The sequence below is a fragment of the Mastigoproctus giganteus genome, chromosome 13 (genome assembly GCF_048544385.1).
Source record: "Mastigoproctus giganteus isolate SK-2022 chromosome 13, ASM4854438v1, whole genome shotgun sequence".
Lineage (NCBI taxonomy): Eukaryota > Metazoa > Arthropoda > Arachnida > Uropygi > Thelyphonidae > Mastigoproctus > Mastigoproctus giganteus.
The window spans coordinates 110,238,920-110,255,569 of record NC_143587.1 but is presented as its reverse complement, the minus strand read 5'-3'; the positions used below and the strand labels follow the sequence as shown (position 1 = coordinate 110,255,569).

General features: G+C 37.2%; 1 protein-coding gene across 1 annotated transcript in view; it reads right to left on the bottom strand.

Annotated features, from left to right (window-relative positions):
* Window positions 1–16,650, bottom strand: part of LOC150076358 (transcription factor E2F8-like) — a 229,884-nt gene that overhangs the window by 112,840 nt on the left and 100,394 nt on the right. The window lies entirely within an intron of this gene.

Here is a 16,650-nt window from a genome sequence, read left to right as displayed (position 1 = left end):
AGAGGGTGCAATTATTCATGTCTTTTACATTCTTTACACCTCAAGTGTGATACCATCCAACTGGTATGCTATTTGCTATCCACACAGCATGCATTTATCAACGTTAAACCTCAGTTCCAACTTCTTTTTTAGGTCTTATCACAGCAGTAAACCCTGATTCCTGTCACTAATCAGCCTGAAAATCTTTGTATCTTTTGAAAACTTTAAGACATTAATCTTGATATACCTTTGTCAATATCATTAATAAATATTGAAAATTGCAAGGGGACCTGACATTGAACCACCCTGAGGGATACCACTAGTGTGTGTGTGTGTGTGTGTGTGTGTGTGTGTGTGAGAGAGAGAGAGAGAGAGAGAGAGGGGGGGGGGGGGGAATCACCAAAGAAAGAGAAGAATGATGATATCCAGCTCAGGACCCTTGGTGTGCCAAGCCCATACTCACCAGATGTGAGCCCCTGGGTATTAGTCCAAGAAGAGCAGTGTCCATTTATGATCTCACCCTTCATCCATAGCAGTAACTTGCCCCTAATGCGACACTGCTCCGATATGCACAGCACTGCTTCATGCGAAAAGTGTCAAAAGCTGTGTTGAAATACAAGTATATGGTGTCAAAATTAATTTTTGTATCCAGTCCTTTGTTACTGCATTATAATATACAATCAGATACCTACTAACAAATCCATGCTGCAACTGCCATATTAAACTATATTTCTGTCAAGATGATCCTACATTACTTCTTTAACTGCCAACACCATCATTTTCCTTAGAACAGAGGTCAAGTTCACGGTTCTGTAATTACTCAAATCACACATTTATTATCTCCTCCCCTTGTAAATAGGAGAAACATTTGAACATCTACAACCTATAGGGACCTCACCTGAATCCAAGGATGCTCTCACAATTATGGCTAAAAGTTTTTTTTTTACCTCTTTTGCTGCTTACTTTTAACATAACTGGATAGAATAGATTCTATCCTTAAGTGCCTTGTTACTTCCAGCTTCAATTTCTCTTCTACTTTCTTCTCAGTTATCACAAAATCATTTGGCTCCCATTTACAACTTGGAATAGTTCTGGTATTTCCATCAAAAAAATTCTTCAGGTGTAAATGTAGATGAAAAATATTTAGTCAGTTTGTCAATACAATGAAAAGGATCATCAATAGTTATGCCATCCATAACTATTGATGTAAAAGTAGCAAAGAATTCTTTGCTACTTTTCTTCATATTCTTGCTGACAACTTCTTATAATCAGCCTTAGACACCCTTAGTAACTTAATTCAAACTATTTTATACTCTAGGTCTATGTGTTCTCAGATAATTTGCAATCATTCCATGCATTTTTCTTCTCATTCACTCTCCTGCTGAGTTCACTCTGACATCCATTTAGGCCTAAACCTTAAAGAATAACTGTTAATTGGTATAAAAAGCTTAGTAACTTCTAAAATTACTTCCTTGAACTTTATAATTTGCAGTTGTTAACATCAGTTAGTCCAATGAAAAGAATTAAAAAACTGCATAAAACCATTGCAAATCACCTTTGCAAAAGCAAAATCTCATAGCTTTAAACTTGCCAGTAGTTATACCTTTATATAAATCCTACATCAGTATTCTATGTTTACTAGTTTTTTGCCTGAAGCAGTGGCGTGTTTTTTTTTTTTTTTGTTTTTTTTTACCTGAAGATTCTTAATGAACAAAAAAGGTACTACTGTTAATTCAGATCAAGGGTATAGTTCTTTCTCATTGCTTACCATGCTGATATATAAAACAGTTAACCAGTACATCCAGAAAATCTCTGCTACTGTATTAGCAACCAGCCCCAAACTTCAAGTTGATATCAAAATCCTCCATTAGAAAACATTTTGATTTACTAGTCCATTCTATTTATCTGTGTAGCTGTTTATACCCATCAGTCATTTTAGCCTACAGCATGTTCATACTCTCATTTTTGTTTCCCAGTGCTTATGCTTATGTGACACAAAACTAACTCAACACTGAACTAGTACCCATGCCAACTGGAGGCACTGCCTTAGATTCTATATGCACCTTAAGCAAAAGCATGGCTCCCCCACCTCCTGTCCTGTCTGTCCTCTGTATATACTGTACTCACCATATTCAAATTCTGCATACTCTATATCTGAGCAGAACCATGTTTCTGATATTCTTATAATGTCCACATTTGATGACTTAACTAATACCTCAAATTCATCAATTTACTATGTACTTAGCATTAATATACAATGCAAGTATGTAGAGTGAGGACTTAGTATCCTTAACACAGCCCAAATATTTGTTTGTCACATGAGGGCTCTTACACCAGGCCTTGTAATCCTTCACACTGTGCTTTCCAGGCCACTGTATATCCCAATAGATGCAATGAAAGAATTAATTTTGCCCCTGTTTGCAGCTACTGTTAAACTATTAGTCTGCATATCCCTCCTCCTAATCTAACAGTTTTCCAACCCACATAACATTGCTTTGAATCATCAGCAAATATTCTTGCATCCCTTCTATTTAAGAGTATCCCATCTGTGTAAAAACAGTCTTCCTTGTTAACACATTTGCTTCCACCTATATCAGAAAGAGTGCATTCACTATGCCGTAATTTTCAAAATGTTGAGAAATATTTCAGAACCTCAACGTTCCAAAAATTCATATCTAATAGTTGAAAAGTAAAAGTCTGGAATTCATAGCTAAAAGTGATCACTTACTTCTGAGCTGAGCAATACAGCAGAACTAAGGCAGCAACAGAAAGCAATGCTCTTGGTCTGATCATTTCAATGAATGACCTCCTTCCATTAAAAATCTCCAGATAAAAGAACCAGTAGATTAGTGATCATGGAGAGGCTGGAACTGAGGCTACAGCATATGGGTATATTTCTGAAGCTCTTACTTGCAGATTAGTTTTTGAAATAAATTTGAGGGTTTTTTTTATTTTAATATACTAAATTACAGTTAATATATACAGTGAAACTTCCTTTTAACGGACAGTCATGGGGAACGAGAATGTGTCCGTTAGAGAGAAGTGTCCGCTAACAAGAAGTCTGAGGGAGAAAAAAAAAAAAAAAAAAAAACAGAAAGAAAAATCGTTAAACGTTTAATGTAAAATTAAATTAAAATATATACAGATTTTGAACAATATTTTTTAAATAATATACAATTACATACACAAGAGATAAAGAAAAATCGTTAAACGTTTAATGTAAAATTAAATTAAATTATATACAGATTTTGCACAATATTTTTGTAAATAATATACATACAATTGTGCTATGCATATTATGACTTTATCTTAAGAAAAATACATACAGTAATCACTTATTTTCTTCTGCACCTTCTTCCGGCTGATAATTTTGTTTTCAACATTTGTTTGGAGTGACGAAACCATCGAAAGTCCTTCAGTAACTTCTTCAGCGGCGAAAAACATTTTTAAACATTTTTAAACGATTGATTTGTATGAGCGCTTCTTCTATTTTCATCGGTGGTTCGTCGTTAATATGTTCTTCGACAGAATGACCTCCTTCCATTTCTTCATCCTCATGAGGAACGTCTTGAAAAATATCGATGATAATGTCGTTGATATCTAGAGCACCATCTTCTGTAGTGAAGTTCGCGTCTATATCTTTGTAGCCAGGGTCACTTGTAGCTGAAGTATCGTACATTATCAATAGATGTTGAAGTTCTTGTTCTTCTTGGTGCTCCACATTGCTGTTCACAACTTTAATTTTTGCGTTTGAGAAGCCAGACTTTACAAAACAGTTCACGACAGTTTGTTTTCTAATTGCGTTTACTGAAGAGGAAATCCACTGAATCACATCTAGGATGCTGAATTTCTTTGCAAGGTCACTCGCACATGTTACATCGTTCATGTTTGCAATGAGATGTCTTAAAACACGTTTTCTGTAGTGAACTTTAAATTTTTTTATTATCCCTTGATCCAAGGGCTGACACTCTGCAGATGTGTTTGGTGGCAGAAAAACGATTTGAATGTTGGACAATTCAATGTATGGGTGAGATGCAGCATTATCCATCAAAAGAATAATTTTTCTGTTTTGACGAATCATGTTTTGGTTAAAGTGACTCATCCATTCGCTCATGATATCTCGTGTCATCCATGCTTTTTTATTAGACTTCCGATCAACATTCAAAAGATTCAACTTTATGCACTTGAAACGACGAGGATTTTGTGGTTTTCCTATAATAAGAGGTTGTTCAAAGTCTCCCAGCATATTTGTACACAATAGTACAGTCAAGCGTTCCTTAGAAAAATTTTCCGCCCTGGCACTTTTCGTTTTTTAGACTCATTGTTTTTTTCAGGAAGAGCTTTAAAAAACAACCCTGTTTCGTCACAGTTGTAAATATCCTTAGCTTCAAAATCACGACATAAATCTTCCAATTTGACGGTCCACTCTGTTATAACCCCAGTATCAACAGATCCACCTTCACCACTTACGATTTTCCAAGAAATTTTATGCCGAGTTTTGAACTTGTCTAGCCATCCCACAGAAGCTTTGAACTCATTTATTCCCATAGATTTCGCAACCTCCAAAGCCTTTTCCCTAATAATAGGCCCATTAATGGGAATTTTTTTAGCACGTGCGTGACAAAACCACTCATACGTAACATTGTCAATTTGAAGTCCAACAGTTTTCGGGAATGATTTTTGAACCTGATCATTTCCGTGTTGCCAAAATTGTTTGAGCAGTTCATTTTTTTTTCTTTAGGATGTCGTTTACCTGCGTCTTCCCAATTTTGAATTTTGCGGCGAGATTGCGAATACTTTTTTTTTGCCGATAATACACATTAATGAGTTCGACTTTATCTTTTAAAGTTAAAGGTTTACGAGAAGACATTGTGCACTTGTGCACTTCACACGACACTGAACAAAACTGAAAACTGAAACTCAAAAGATGAAAAGCCGACAAAATCCCCCCCCCTGCACACACCGAATTCATCAGAAGTTTTACACGTGCCTTAAAATTCTTGAAAAAGAGTTTAGAACCACAACGTAAACCTTGATAAAATTCAGAGAATCGGAAATAGAAAATAAACACACGATTGAGGCAATACGTGGAAGAAACGTTCCTAGAAAAAGGGCCGTGAGCTCACCCGCTGTCCGTTATGGGGAGATCAAATTAAGTGCTAATCTAAACGAAACAGTGCAGATTGCCTGTCCGCGTCCATTACAGAGAATGTCCACTAGACAGAAGCTAAACACACGTTAAAACCAATAGAGGAGAGTTGGGGAATTTGAAAATGTCCGTTAAAGAGAGGTGTCCGTTAGAAGTTTCACTGTAGTTTGAATTCCTATAGTCACATAGGTTAGTTTATTATTCTATTTAGTTAAGAATTTTAAAAGTTACAGTGCAATATTTAGATAGCCTTTATTACTGATATTTTGGCAGGAACTTCGTAACTTTTGTTGGGTAGCTTAAACTTAATTTCGCTAATGGTTAAAAGTAGAATGGATCCCGCTTTGCAATATTAATCCATTCCAGAGACACTATCGTATCGTAAAAGTATCATAATGCGAACCCAATAACACATTGTTTTTTTTGGTAATTCGATCCAAGACTGTGGAAGTTGAAATTTTCACTATATAACTAAGCTATTTATTTCTCTAAAACATCATTTTTTATAATGGAATTGTATTAGTTTTATATAAATCTATGTCAAATAAGCACAACACAAAAAATCACTTCAATCAAAGGATTCAAAAACAAAACACACGTGGACAAATTTACAAATGCTGCTATTAGCTGAGAGGAAGGACCATGTAGTCCAGTCGGAGACAATCTTAAGTCCATCGTAATCAGTAGGCACCGGTTAACATGATCACTGGTTAGTAGAATCAGCGCTTAGCGCCTTATGGAATCAAATTTCAAGCATTTCATTGGTATCATATGTTTGGTTATAAGAATCAATTTTGAATGCCTTTGTGATATTTTTCTAAATCACATTCTGGAGGTTACTATCATAAAACAATAAAAACAATTTTCACTTTCCGGTTTATTGGGCTTTTCTGTTAGCACAATCTATTATAAATGGGTAGAAAACTCAATCTTATTTCATTTGTGATAATACCGGTAGCTGGAATTCTATGAGTTTTAACATTTGTATGGTGAAATATGTTTCCCCTTCCCTGAAATCTTCAATCATATAAAAAACATAAATAAATTTTCATGTTTTTAAAGCTTCATAAACCTGTTACCCTGTATCTCACTTGTGCAATTTGTGCATGCCATGTTCTTCATTACTGACTGCTTATCTTTTTTACTGTTTTAAATTTTACAACCCAAAAAAAAAAAAAAAAAAAAAAATATATATATATATATATATATATATATATATATATATATGTATGTATGTATACATATATATCAGTGAACAGAAATATCAATTAGTTAGTATGTAAACAGGAACTTCCCGACTTCCGTAAGGGTTGCGTTCCATGGAACGCTACGTAAGTCGGGTTTTACATAAGTCGGAATTTTCCCCCATGCTTGTGCAGCACTCGCAACTGATTAAATCAAAAAAGAAATGTTTGACGAACATGTAAATAGAATTATTTATTATATTTATTTAATTTTTTATCTCATGTGCAGGAAAAATTACAAAAGCGTGGAATTTAAAAATATTTCAAAATTATAAAATTACAAAAAAAAGGGAGGAGACAGGCATAACATCAGTAAGTTTTACCTCTCGAGCATCGTTGCCAGAATTGATGTCTTCAGCTGATAAGTACGGTGCTGCGGAGGTTGAGGGATGTGGAGATTTAGAATGTGTCAGCTGCTCAACCTTACAAAAGAACATATTAATGGATGGCAGCTTTTTTCTTTTCATCATAGATTTATTTGTAGCAAGCAAGAATATCATTCACCCCCTCTGTTAACTTTTAAGAATCGTTCGCTGTCAGGATCCATCTTCTCACAATTTCTCGGCTCCTCATTTAGTTCATCTTGAGCTTCGTCAGCATTTTCTTCTTTCACTATCACTGCCTGCAAATCAATAAGTTCTTCATAAGATAATTCCTTCTCTTCTTCCACTATTAACTTCTCCAAGTCTTTGGCATCAATCTCCAACTGAAGTAGCTCTGCAACCTTTACAATCTTATCTGTAACCTCTTCAAATGATTCGACTTTTTCAAATCCTTCGAAGCCTTTTACATGCCATGGACATATTGTCTTCCATGCACTATTTAAACAACGTTTAGTAATTTCCGCCCAGGCCTTATTAATGTTTAAGATGGTGTGGTAAATATTGTAAGATTTCCGAAAGTCCCTTAGCAAAAATTTTTCTCACTGTCTACTGCAGACAATGCCTGAGCAAATGGTGTGCATAAATAGTATGCTTTTAAATTCAAAACAACACCCTGATTCATAGGTTGGATGAGTGAAGTCGTGTTTGGCGGTAGAAATATGACTCTCACACATTCAAACTGAAATCATCTAGGTGCATAGGATGTCCAGGAGCACTATCTAATAGAAGCAAAATCTTGAAAGGAACCTCGTTGTCTTTACAATATTTTTCAGCCTCGGGAATGAAGCAGCATTTAAACAAATCCTCAAAGAGAGATATTGTTATCCATGCTCTCTGGTTTGATCGGAAATGCACGGGTAGTGTGGCTTTATTGATGCTCTTAAATGCATGAGGATTTCCAGAATGGTATACAAGCAGTGGTTTTAATCTGTATCTCCTGCTGCATTGGCCCCAAGCAAGAGCAAGGCCCTATCTTTTGACGCCTTGAAACCTGGCACTGTATTTTCCTCTTTGGCAATGTATGTTTGATCCAGCATTTTTTTCAAATACAGAGCAGTCTAGTAAACGTTAAAAATTTGCTATGTTGAATAGCCACCTTCATCAATAATTTTTTTCAACACATCACAAAATATCTCTGCAACTGCAGAATCGGCACTGATGACTTCACCGCATACTTTAATGTTGTGGAAATCAGTGCAATGCTTGAACCTATTAAACTACCCATTGCTTGCCACGAACTTGGGTTAGGGTTCGCTGTACTTATCCTTAATATCTTTATAAATATTTGTTGCTTTTGCTTGAATGGTCATTAGAATCAGGGGCACTCGCTTCTGAAACTGATTTTACATCCATATTATTAACGGTTTGGCTGAAACAAGAAGAAGAAATGAATCACTTATAAGTTTATCAAGTGGAAATCTGCTGTACACCAATGGAAACAGTGAAAGGAGTGAAGGTGGAGTTGGGTTTCTGGTCCATAAAGATTTTAAAAACATTTTGGAATTCAAAAGTACATCACCAAGGGTGATGTACTTTTGAATTCCAAAATGTTGGAATTCAAACTAATACTCAAGATTTCTAAGAGGTACAGGCTAAAGATTATAATGATTTATGCATCAGCATCGAGCCATGATGATGAAGAGGTTGAAGAAATGTACACTGAAATTGAGTCTTCTAGATGAGCAGAACACCCACTACACTATTATTATGGGGGACTTCAATGCTAAGGTTGGAAAAAGGCAAAACAGCGCAGAAAGAGGAACTATAGGAAATTTTGGAATTGGTGAAAGAAATAAAAGAGGTGAAAGACTTGTGGAATTTGCAGAATCTCAAGGAATGTCAGTAATGAACACTTTTTTCAAGAAAAGGGTAAACAGAAAGTGGACATGGAAGAGTCCAAATGGATTAACAACTAATGAAATCGACTTCATCCTCACTAACAGAAGATATATTGTGAATGATGTTACCGTCCTGAATAAGGTAAATGTTGGAAGTGATCACAGAATGGTAAGATGTACACTTGATATAGATGTAGGAAAGGAAAGGAAAAAACTGACTCGAGTAAATAATACAAAGGTCTTTGAAATAACAGAGGAGGAGAAAAAGCAGTATGTACTGGAACTTAAGAACAAGTTTGAGCTTCTGCAGACTGCTCAGGACCAAGATATCGACGAGGAATATTACAACTTTCTGAAAGCGATAAAGCCCAAGAAACCTATAGGGAAACAGAAATCCAAAGAAGAAAAAATTAGTCAAGAAACACTTGTCATAATGAACCAAAGACGACAAATGAAGAGCAAGAAAAACACTGACAGGGAGAAAATTGAGTATACTGAGTTATGCAAAGCCATTAGAAAGAGACTCAGAGAGGACATAAGAAGATTTAACACAAGAAAAGTAGAACAAGCATTAAGGGAAAACAAAGGATTTAAATCAGCAGCCATGAGCAGTAATACAGAAAGACAAATGATACTGAAACTGAAGAATAGCGATGGTGTACTTATAAACAGCAGAGAAGGCATAATTCAAATAGCAGAAGACTACTATAGAGAATTATACAAGGAGCGAGGGAATGATACCAGCAGTGGGGAAGATGGATTGCAAAGTAGCAACACATACGACATACCCGATATTCTTCCTGATGAGGTAGAACATGCATTGAAGAAAATGAAGAATCGGAAAGCCCCGGGGGAAGATGAAGTTACTGTAGAGTTGTTAAAATTGGGAGGAAGAGACATAACACAAAAACTGGCAAGGCTCTTCACAAAGTGCATTAGAAAAGGTGTGATGCCTAAGCAGTGGAATAATGCAATCATAGTTTTGCTGCATAAGAAAGGAGATAAATCAGAAATTGGAAATTATAGACCAATTAGCTTGTTATCCCATATCTACAAGTTGTTCACAAGGGTCATTACTAACAGATTAGAAAGAATACTTGATGAGAATCAACCGAAAGAGCAAGCTGGCTTTAGGACAGGATTCTCAACTATGGATCACCTTCACGTAATATCACAGTTAATGGAGAAAGCAAATGAATATAAAACACCATTATGCCTGGCATTTGTGGATTATGAAAAGGCATTTGACTCCATACAGCATAAGGCAATGTTTTGGGCACTGGAAAGACAAGGCATAGATACTCCATATATTATGGATTTTGAAGAAAATATATGAGAGTGCTACATCCTTTATTAGACTAGACAAAGACAGTAGCAAATTTAAAATCGAGAAAGGAGTTAGACAAGGAGACACAATATCTCTGAAGCTGTTTACTGCTGCCCTTGAGGAAGCTTTCAGAAGATTAGAATGGTCGCAGAAAGGAGTCAATGTGAACGGAGAGTACCTAAACCATTTACAATTTGCAGATGACGTTGTGGTCATAAGCCAGGATCCCAAAGAATTAGAGGAAAATCTTAATCAGTTATGCACAGTTAGTAAGGATTTTGGACTAAAGATGAATATCGCTAAAACAAAAGTAATGATGAACAAGTATGCCATGGAAAGGGAAATAATGATTGAAGGAGCAGTAATTGAAAAGGTGGAGTCATACTTATCTGGGACAAGTTATTAGCTGTAATAATGATAAATGGCTGGAAGTCAAGAGAAGAATAAATTTTGGATGGATAGCATTCAGGAAATATAGTCACATACTGAAGAGCAATATCCCAGTTTGTCTGAAACGTAAAATAATGAATCAATGTATACTCCCCACCATGACTTATGGAAGTGAAACTTGGGCACTCACCAAAAGAATGGAAGAGAAGCTAAGAACTACACAGCGAAGAATGGAACGAATTATATTGGGAATCAGACTGTTAGATAAGAAGAGAAACAAATGGATTAGGCAGCAAACTCAAGTAAAGGACATTCTTATCAAAACTAAAGAACTAAAATGGTCTTGGGCAGGACACATAGCTCGAAGTCATGATGACAGATGGACTAAGAAAATAACAGAATGGTACCCAAGAGGAGCTAGAAAAAAACCTGGAAGACAAAGGCGGAGATGGATAGATTAAATTCATGAGTTTTTGAGTAGTAAATGGATGGCCAGTGCTCAAAACAGAAGGAACTGGAAAGTTGCTGGAGAGGCCTTCATCCTGCAGTGGATTGAAAATGGCTAATGATGATGATTATTAACAGCTGTTCCATCTTCGATATAGCACCTGAACGCTGTTTTGTGATCACTGTTGATCTTAAATGCGTTGATCCTTTGACATGTTCTTTTATACGTGCACTGTCCTTTAAAATAGTATTCACTGTTGAAACAGCGAGACCTAATTCCCTTGCAATAGATGACAAACTTTGCCCTGCTTCATACTTCTTAATCATTTTCATCTTCATTTCTAAATGAATTTTGTTTCGTTTCCTGGCACTGCCACCACTTGCACTTTCCATTAGCCACTTTCCCTCCATCATTGTAATACATAAATAGGAATGAAGAGAAGTTTCTGAAAATTTGTTTTTTATATGATTGAAGGTTTCAGCGAAGGGGAACACATTTCACCATAATAGATTAAAAACCCACATAACTGCAGTTATCGGTATTATCACAAATGCAATAAGATCGAGTTTACTGCCCATTTATAATTAGATGCACTAACAGAAAAGCCCAATAAACCAGAAAGTGCATATTGTTTTTTGGTTGTGACCTCCAGAAATGTCCTTTAGAAAAATATCACAAAGACATTCAAAATTGATTCTTATAACGAGAACATATGATAACAATGAAAGGGTAGTGCAATTTCCATTATAAATAGAGAGATAAATAGCTTAGAGAGATATCTTTTAGAGAGATAAATAGCTTAGTAATACAGCAACATTTTAAACTTCCAAGGACTTGGAACGAATTACAAAAAGTGTTATTGGGTTCACATTACGATATTTTCACGATACCTCGATTTCTTCCTACGGGATGCAAAATACGGTTCCATGATTTTTTTAAGTTGCACTGGCCAGCAAAAACTTACATAAAGTCAAATTTCCGTAAGTCAGGAAGTTCCTGTATATTACAGTATTAATTAAGCTATGTACATAAGCGTAAATTTGTTTTTGTTTTGCTAACCTGTGGAAAATATTCTTCCGATTTTCACGTATCATTTAATTTTGTTAATTGGTAAGGTAATAAAGTGTAAATTTGTGCTTTATATCTTTACTGTAGATAATATTCCTCCTATTTTCGCTTATTAGAATTTAGTAGAATTAAAATTCAATTCACAAACATAATCATAATGACTGCCACTTACTACATATCATATAGTGAATGGTATTTTGTTATGGAGAATCCATCGTAAAGTAATTTGATTATACAGTGAGCCAATCATTAAGTAGGAGTCCACTGTATATTGTATTCATTTTGTAAGTTTAAATTTGTGAAGTATTTGGAGTTACAGCTTAATATTCAGATAGCCTTTGTTTTCGATATTTTGGTGCGATTTTCGTAACTTTCGTTTGGTAGTGATTTAATGATTCCCCCCCCCCTTTAGTGATTTCGTTTTTGTAAACAGTTTAATTTCTGTGAAATTTTGTTAACAAATTCTGTAATATATATTGTAAATTTTAATTTCATAATCTTTATAAGTTCAAATTTTACTTAAATTATGGTTGGTGCAAGATCCACTTACAATACAAAGTTCAGGGACATCAGGACTCAAACGGAAATGCCTACGGGAATTTCTAATGTGTCACGACTTCATCGCTTGTTCAACCTGTGGCATGTATTCTAAGGTTGGTCTAGTAGACAGACCTAGCTCACCTTGTGATTCTTTTCTTTGCAACCAATATAAGGCATGTACCAATCTCAAGTTATAACTTGGTGCATTACGAGAATTTGTGTCACTGAAGGAATGATTGCTTGACCTAGAAACAAACGTAATGGGGAGCTCATCAGGGACTCAAGTATCTTCTGACATGTAAAGTGAAGCCCCGATTTGGGACTCAGAAAAGAATAGTCAGTTGCAGATTACTCTGGTCAAAGGTGATCTAGGTTTATTGGATGACTCTACTATCAGGGAAACAGGTAACATTTTTTGTAATAAAGACAGGTGGTCCAGAACCAGAATGTGTCTGCCAGGAGCTACAATTGATGATGTTACCAACAGATTTTAAGAGAGGTAAAGAGCGAATTATTATTCATGTGGGGACTAAGGATATTAAGCATACACAACCTGACCATCTGTTGGAAAAATATAGGGCTATGCTGAAAAAATGCCACGAGTTAGGTCACAATGTGTATGTGTCTGCAATTCTGTCCAGAAAATGACAGGAGGGACTATATGATGAAAGCCGTGTGGATTAACTCAAGCCTTGAGGGAATCTGGAAGACTCTAGTGGAGAAATTTTTTTTTTTTTTTATCAGTGTGGCCTGAAATTGTAGATAGTAGGAATCTATTCTGCAGAGATGATATTCATTTGAACAAAGGTGGTGTGAAGATTTTTGACAGTATCACTGAGGGTAACTCAAGGGTTGAGGGGGAACTGCTAGTTATGGGGGATAACAGCAATTTAGATCCACATAATGCTTGCACTCACCTCATCAATACTGTTGTTTTTTTTTTTTTTTTTTTTTTTGTAGTTGTTGGCACATCGGCTTCTGTGGCCATAATGCACCTCCCAAGGTTTTGCAGTACTTTGATCCAAGCCCGAGGCAGGATTCAAACCCACAACCTTTGGGTTGCCAGGCAGGCACTTTGCCCACCCGGCTAGCCCGGTCGGCATCAATACTGTATGTTGCCACAACAGCTGATGTTGATAAGATGTTCTGAGGGTAGCAGTGTTTCAAGTGAAGGGGAAGATAAAGATTGGGAAACATTAGCATTAGCAGAGGCACATGACGCAAGAAAGCAAGCTAATACAGCATCAGCCAAAAGGGGAAAAAAAAACGAACATAAATAACGTCAAGGGGTCAGGGTAATAAATTATAGAAGATTACTTAATCCCAACTGTGTCTACAGTAATGTCAGGAATGTTGCCAATAAAACTGCTGAATTTGAACTCCTAGTTAGGACAACTAATGCTGATATAATAGGGCTAACAAAAATGTGGTCCACCCAGAAATTGGTGATGACGAGTTCCATTACGGTATGTTAAATGTATTTAGGTTGGTTAGTTGGTTGGTTATTTGGTTTTTAGGAGCATTAGCAACTAAGGCCATATTGCTCCGGGATATGCGGTGGTCATTCCCTGACCTTTCCGCATCCTCCATATTTGGTGGTGACAGGCTCGAACCCCGGTCTAATCAAGAAGCGTGTGCTACGCACTGCTGCTCCTTCCCACCTGGCTACGGAGGCGCCTAATGTATTTAGGAAGGATAGGGAAGATAGGAAGGATGAACGGGTCATGCTTCTTATCAAAAGTAACCTGAGCATGAAAAGAGCTTTAGCTGAATGAAGTTACATCTGCGGGCATAGAACCTGTGTGATCTGAGTTAGTTGGAAGCAAAGGAAAAATAAGAGTGGGAGTAATCTACAGACCAGAAGATTGTGAAGAATATGACAAGAGTCTTCATATGCAGATGGAATGGGCAAGCAAGAATGAATGTCTTAATATGGTTGTCTTTAATCTGCCCCAGATTGATTGGAATAAGTGGGAGGGAAACTCATGATGGGGAAAATCTTTTTTAAATAAATTAGACAATTATTATTTGTATAGCATGTTAGAGAAAGTACTAGGAGTGACAATATTCTTGACCTCATCATTACTAATGATTCAGATGACATCACAGAATTTTAAAGTATAGGAACCACTGTCAGGAAGGAAGTGATCATGCAATCGTTACATGGAATATGAAGAAAAATGCCGCAATAGTTAAAGGTAGAGGCACGGGTTTAAACTTCAGAAGAGGTGACTTCAACAGCTTTTGGTGCTATATGGCATCTGTGAACTGGGCACATTGACAAGGGATGCCGAATGCATTTGAATTATGGAATACTTTGAAAGCAAAAATCCCAGAAGCAATGAATGCTTACATATCTTTAAAAAAAACATTGCAGGAGGAGGAGGATGCTGAAATGGATGACTGCGGAGTTGGCTGGTCAAATAGAGCAGAAAAGGCTAACATGGGACAGTTACAGAGTCACAAAAAGTACTGAAGCCTACAACAGGTACAAGTTGATCTGTAATAGTACCACAGGATGCTCAAACCTACCCCTCTCAGACTTCATATAAGCCCAGATCAATGGCCAAAAATCCATCTCAGTGGTAACACAGCTTCATCCTCTAATGGGCAAGTTGAATCTAGATATTCTTCTCCTTCAGGAACCCTACTGTGCCTGTGGAAGGGTCTCTGGTTACCCCCTGGCTTTCAGGAAGATCCAGACGACAAACCAATTGTGCCTCGCTGCTATCATCATCCGCAGATCTAGTAGTAACACAGATAGAATCACTTTGCACTCCCCACATAGCTGGGGCTACAACAGAAGGCAGCTTTGCCATATTGCGGTCTTAACAGCATACTTCCAATTTGGTACTGATATCCTCCCATACATAGCTCGACTGGAACAAGCTCTTGACCTCCTGGAGAACACCGATGTCATTTTAACAGCAGATTTGAATGCCCAGTCGACACAATGGTTCAACACCTCTACCGATGCAAGAGGAGACATGTTAGATGAATTCATTGTCTCACGCAGTCTTGAAATCATCAACAGACCAGGACAACCAACCACCTCTCTTTGGGAAATGGAGAGTCTAACCTGGACATCACACTGACTACTTCTTCTCTTTGCAATAGATGCTTTCAATGGCAGGTGCATGACACAGCCACACTAGCAACCATCGTCTCATCACCTACACACCAATTCTGCCATCTCTCATCAAGTGACAATGTAATTCAAGATGTTCTTCATGAACCAGCTAGCAACACCTACCAATCAATGAAGTGTGCAGAAAACAGACTTTGTGCAGTCTGCTTCTCAAAGCTTCAGAGGCTTCCACGAAAAAATGGTCACAGGAACTCACAAACCTGCGCAATTCTCTGAAGCACACTCACAAAGAGTACCAACGCAAGCGAAGGACTGAACCTGCTCACATCGTAGAACGGTATAGAACCAATTCAAAGCAGTCCACTGTGAATATACTAACAAAATTTACTATGCCGTGGGGTTTAGTCCACAAACTGAGGAATAAGCTGGGATCCATGGAGGTCAAACTCTGTCAGCTCTGATGACTCATCCGAGACTACACACTGGGACGATACACTCAACCAGATTCTGGAACGAATATATCAGGACAACACCAACAATATATCCACAGGAAGACTGAAGCACAAAATTCAAGCTTCCAGCCAGACATTATGGAGGAACCATTCACAGAGGAGGAAGTCGATGCAGCAATTAAAAAAATCAAAAAAGGTAGAGCTCCTAGTCTGGATTTTATTGAAGGTGAGACTGTGCAATGTCTCTGGGCCATAGCTCCAACAATACCAATGATACTTCTTCAGCTGTTCAACACCTGTCTAAGGGCAACTTTCCATCACGTTGGAAGCATGCTAACCTGAGGCTCTTACCTAAGGATCCCACAGGTACCTCCAAGGCATACGCTTGATTGTGCTGCTTCCTATTCTCGGCAAGGTTTTTGAGAGACTGCTGCTCTCCCACTTCCAACCCCGATATGAAGCCAATGGTTTGGCATCCTCACTTCAATTTGGATTCAAACAAGGGTGCTCCACAATTGATGCTCTATCTAAAACCTTCAAAGTGGCAGAACAGTCGAATGCAACTTATGTACTGGCAATCTTCATTGACTTCAAAGGAGCTTTTGACACAGTGTGGTGGCCGGGCATTCTTCAGAGAGCCAGAGTCTCTAACTGTACCTGGAATTTCTACCACTGCCTCAAAAGCTACTTCTCTAACCGCAAGCTCAGCATCAAAACAAAATATCACTGCATCACCCGACATCT